This window comes from Gracilinanus agilis, chromosome X (assembly GCF_016433145.1).
Source record: "Gracilinanus agilis isolate LMUSP501 chromosome X, AgileGrace, whole genome shotgun sequence".
NCBI classification, from domain to species: Eukaryota; Metazoa; Chordata; class Mammalia; order Didelphimorphia; family Didelphidae; genus Gracilinanus; species Gracilinanus agilis.
The window spans coordinates 44,184,277-44,189,301 of NC_058136.1; positions in this window are offsets into that span (position 1 = coordinate 44,184,277).

Genomic DNA, 5,025 nt, shown 5'->3' on the forward strand with positions numbered 1-5,025 from the left:
GCAAAAAGATCAGTACTTAGTACTATCATCTTCCCCAAAGTGTGAATCAAGTCCTTGTCCCAAGCCCAGACTAGAATTCCCTGGGCTAGGGCTCCAGACTTCTCCACTGGTCTGAAATTTCAAGGGGCATAGGTTGGCTTGTACCTCTATTTGCTCAGGCAGGGTCTCAGTATCTGGATTTTGGCTTGGGTACAGGTTCCCAAACCTAGGACAGCAGATGTGGGGTTGGGGTGTGTGGCTCACTCTTGGCTTGCTCTTCCCTCCTTGCTACAGCTTCTTGCTGGGTCTCTTCTCTTTCTGCCTCAGTGCCCCAGATGCTTGTTGCCTACCCTTTGGGTTTTTCTTTTCTTGAAAGTTGTTTCACCCTGTCTCCTTGTTGGCTCTTTCATGCCTGTATTTTATGGCAATATTTTAATCATTTGTCAGAGAAGATTCTCATGGTGACACGGAGTTGCTGAGGATTACTCTGCCATCTTGGCTCCACCCTTGGAAATTTGACCATGCTGTTTGTGATGATCATCAGAATACTTGAATGATCATGAGAGTTTTTTAAAAAGAGAGTTTTAAAGTCATATTTTGTATTTACATTCCCCTATACCTTGTACCTTATAACAAAGAAGCTTTACAAAGATTTTTTAATTACCAAATAAAAATATTTTAAAGAATAGAGTAACATTTCCCAGAACTATCTCCTCTTGTCTTGCTTTCAAACAGTCATTTCACACAAAATCTAAGACAACACTGTTGCTATCAAACAGTAACCTAAGGCCAGCTCATGTACCCATCTGTACAGGTTACATTAGAAGAAGAAAGCATGTAAGTCAAGGCTCCATCCTTGTCTAACACAGTCTATATTTTCAATCAATTGGTTGAGTGGTGTTTTCCAGCTAAAATCTTGAAATCACAGGCCATGATCATTGACTAAAACTGCTATAACAATAATAAAAGAGTCTTATCTGAAGACTTATCTAAAGAAGAAGTTAGGGACTTATCAATGAAAGCAATTAGAGTTTTTTTCTCATAACAGAAATGCCTATTAATGTGGATTTCAAGACCACATGTTTAGCTTTGGTTCAGTGAAAAAATAAATAAATTAGGTAGTTAGCCATTCACAGCTATTTCTGGATTCTTGGTCCCCCCTCCTTTTATTCCACTTATGGAACAAAATAACTTCCCCAGCTTGCATCTTGCTAATCTAGAAGGACAATTTTACTGTTGGCCAAACAGGAGGAGCATTAGTGGTTACAGGCAATCAGCTCCCTAAAATGTAACACAACAAAATTAAAGTAGTTCTTTACTTAATAACAACTTAATTTCTCCATGGAGAAATTATGCAGGTAGTTGGTAATTATGAATATTTTTGAATTTAATGGATCCAGAAATTCACAAGATTCAGATGTTCTGTTATTGTATTAAGTGAGTTGTTTCTGTGAGCCCATAGAGATAGGTTTAAGGACAGACCTTTGAACAATGAAGAGAGATGTTGCAACTCATAACATCAGGGAAAAGTCTGTGAGCTTTCTTTCATAATTATGGTTTCTTTCCAACCCCATAATTCTGTAATGTACTAGGTTTCCAGCTCTGCAATTCTAAGCAAGCATGGGTGTTTTCTTGAATGTTGCTTCCTCCCCCCTAAGAGTTATGCATTTCTTCTGTTCTTAGTTTTGATAATTATATCATTCTGCATTCAATTTAGTGATTAAAAAAATTTGATATATCTTGCTTTTAAATTACAGTCACTTCTGGATATTCACAAGAACTCCAATTTCACGTTCTCCTCCCTCCCCACCCCCAATAACACAGAAAGAGTTAAGTGAAGATCTGGTCCCATGACTATGTCTGAAAGTATATATAACATTCTGTACCTGGAGTTGTCTAACTCAACTTTCTTCCTCACCTCTTCTCTAGGACCAAGCCAATTTGATTTATGAATGACATTTTTATGCATTTTAACTAATGCTGACAGAGAATTTGGCATCCTGGAAAAGAGCACAGACTTGGAGTCAGAATGACCTGGGCCTCAAATCTAGCCCCTGAGAATAAGGGCAAGTCACCTAACTTCTACGTACAACAGGTAATTCCCAAGGAATTATCTAAAGAGTCACATATAGATTACAATTGGCAGCAATGAAGGAATTCCCATACTGTAAGTTCCCCATGTTGATACAATGATGGATAATTTCCAGTCATAGATAGAATGTCTTTCTGAATTGGGACATCTTGTCAATATGAGTCTTCTAAATAACTTCAAAAAATGAAAGAGTATCACAAAGTGCTTTCCTCCATGATAAACTTCTGAGACTGGTTGTGGAAATACATTATATCTAATTTGTGGATGTGGGAACTGAATCTTAAGTGAAGCGACTTACCTATGATCACACAATGAGTGTGTGCCAAGATCTGAGCTGGAATTTGCCTGAGTATAAGTACAAAGATTGTTCTTCTATCCCCATGTTGCATTGCTGCCATATAAAAAAAAAGACACAGAATCAGTTTCAGAGGCAGCATAGACATGGATGACCACCTCTAGACCAGTGGTATCAAACTCAAATAGAAACAGATCCCCGGAGGCCACATATTGCTGTAGAAAACCACAAATTCACATTAGATATGTTTCCCGTACTTTGTTTTGTTAAATGTTTCCCAATTACATTTTAATCTGGTTGGGTCTACCCAGGAGCCTGGAGTATAAATTTGACACCTGTGATCTAGCCAGCCTAGACATAAATAAAGAATTCGATCTATAACACAATCAACAAGTTCTCACAAGGTTTCTGTTTGACTTCCAATGTGTGGAAATAAATGCCCCACCCTTTGACCAGTTCACTTTTACACAGGAATAAAAGGAAGCATTTGCTGACATCAAGTCCAAATGGGTCTCTTTTGACTTGTACCCTTTGCTCCTAGTTCTTCCCTCTGAGTTCCAGCAGCAAAAGTCGAATCCTTCTTTTAGAGCAGTGGTTCCCAAACTTTTTTGGCCTACTGCCCCCTTTCCAGAAAAAAATATTACTTAGCCCCCTGGAAATTAATTAAAAAAATTTTAATAGCAATTAATAGGAAAAATAAATGCAACTGTGGCCATCACTGCTTCCCTGGATCGCTGCAGCACCCACCAGGGGGTGGTAGCGCTCACTTTGGGAATCACTGTTTTAGAGTGTCTGCCCTTCAAGTACATAAATAAATAAGTGTTGGGTTGAATGAATAATTTATTAAGCACATATTATGTGCAAAGCTTTGGGGATACAAACAGAAAAGTAAGATAGTTGGTGCTTTCAAGGAACTCATTTTCTAATTGGGAATGGGAGTGGCAAGACAATACCAATGGTAGGTTTTAGTTCCAAGGCAGAGAGAGAAGTCCCAGGGCCCTTAGGGTAGAGTGGCAAAGTAGATGGTCATGGCTCTTCTTTAATGTCATTCCCACTGATAAAATGATATCAGTTTCTGATGCTGAACCATTTGATAAGGTCAAGGGCTTTGGTGGCAAGAAGTTTCTTTTTTGGGGATTCAGTATCGGAACACCTTCAGGAGCCCTTGCCAGGATGCATTTCTATAAGTGTTCTTTTCCAGGCTGATAGCTGAGGACACTGGGCTGAAAAGATGGCTGCTATACTTTTTCAGTTTCCCTCTTCTGGATGTTCTCCAGATTATTAATATTCTTTAGACATTGTGGTGAGCAGAATATATTTAATGTAAGTAAAAATTCCCCACATACTAGCACTGAAGGTTCAGCGTGAATTCCTCTAATTCTGACATGGTTTTAGAACACACATGGTTTTCCTTTTGAGTTTCTTTTGGTTGGAAGGTTAGGATATTCAATTTCAGCTCATGGTAGGATGGGGTTTATATGAACTCAATGAGACCAAGCAGCATGTAAGTCGAGCATATCCAGACATAAACAATCCACTTCATTATGAACCAATGGTACTGGCATACTGAAGCCACAACAGATTATGGGGCCGCCATGGTGACTAGATATGGACTGAATAAATCTGGCTATTATTTGAGATAAAGCCAAGCTGTTGGCACAGCTTGTCTCCCCTCATATCCCCTCCCCCCGACTTTATTTTGTTTACGTGGCCTGTAATGAAACACAGCCTGTGTGCAACCAGTTCCTTTTGGGCTTCATGAATTGTTGCCCAGATAATTCAATATTACTATACCAGCCTAACACTGCTTTTAAAAATAGGTCTTCAGTACTAAGTTTGTACCCAAAGAGATAATAATGAAAAATGTTTGTACAAAAATATTTATAGCCGTGCTTTTTGTGGTAGCAAAAAATTGGAAAATGAGGGGGTGTCCCTCAATTGGGGAATTGCTGAGCAAATTGTGGTATCTGTTGGTGATGGAATACTATTGTGCAATAAAGAACAATAAATTGCTTGATTTCCATACAAGCTGGAAAGACATCCATGAACTGATGTGGAGTGAAATGAGTAGAACCAGGAGAACATTTTACACAGAAACTGAAACATTGTGGGACGATCACATGTAATCAACTTTGCTACTAACAGCAATGCAATGATTCAGGAAAATCCCAAGGGTCTTATGATGCGGAGATCTCTTTATCATCTTTGATAATCTGATAAGGACAGTTTAGTTGATAAGGAAATAAGGACAGGACAAGGGGGTTGTCTTTTACCTCATGCTTCCAGCTCTGGCTCCAGGAGCATGGAGTTTTATATATATATATTTCAAGACTCATTTCACACAAAAGAACCCCGCTGAAACTTTGCGTTTGCACAGAAAACACAAATTATGTCACATCAAAGCACAATAAAGTTATAGTTTTACAAAGAATTTTCTTACGAAGATAATGCCGGATGAGAAACAGTCTCAAGGTTAAAAATGAGCCTTACTTTATCTAAAAGTTATTTTGCCTGAGCTTGCCACTCAGTGACCTTGGGATGCCTGGAGCAGTTAGAGAGATATACCCACAGCTGCAGCTTTACTCTGCCGAGTCAAAAAAGGATGTTAACTCATTAAGTGCTGGTTTAATAAGAACTTAAAGTTTTCCTAGAAGGCTAT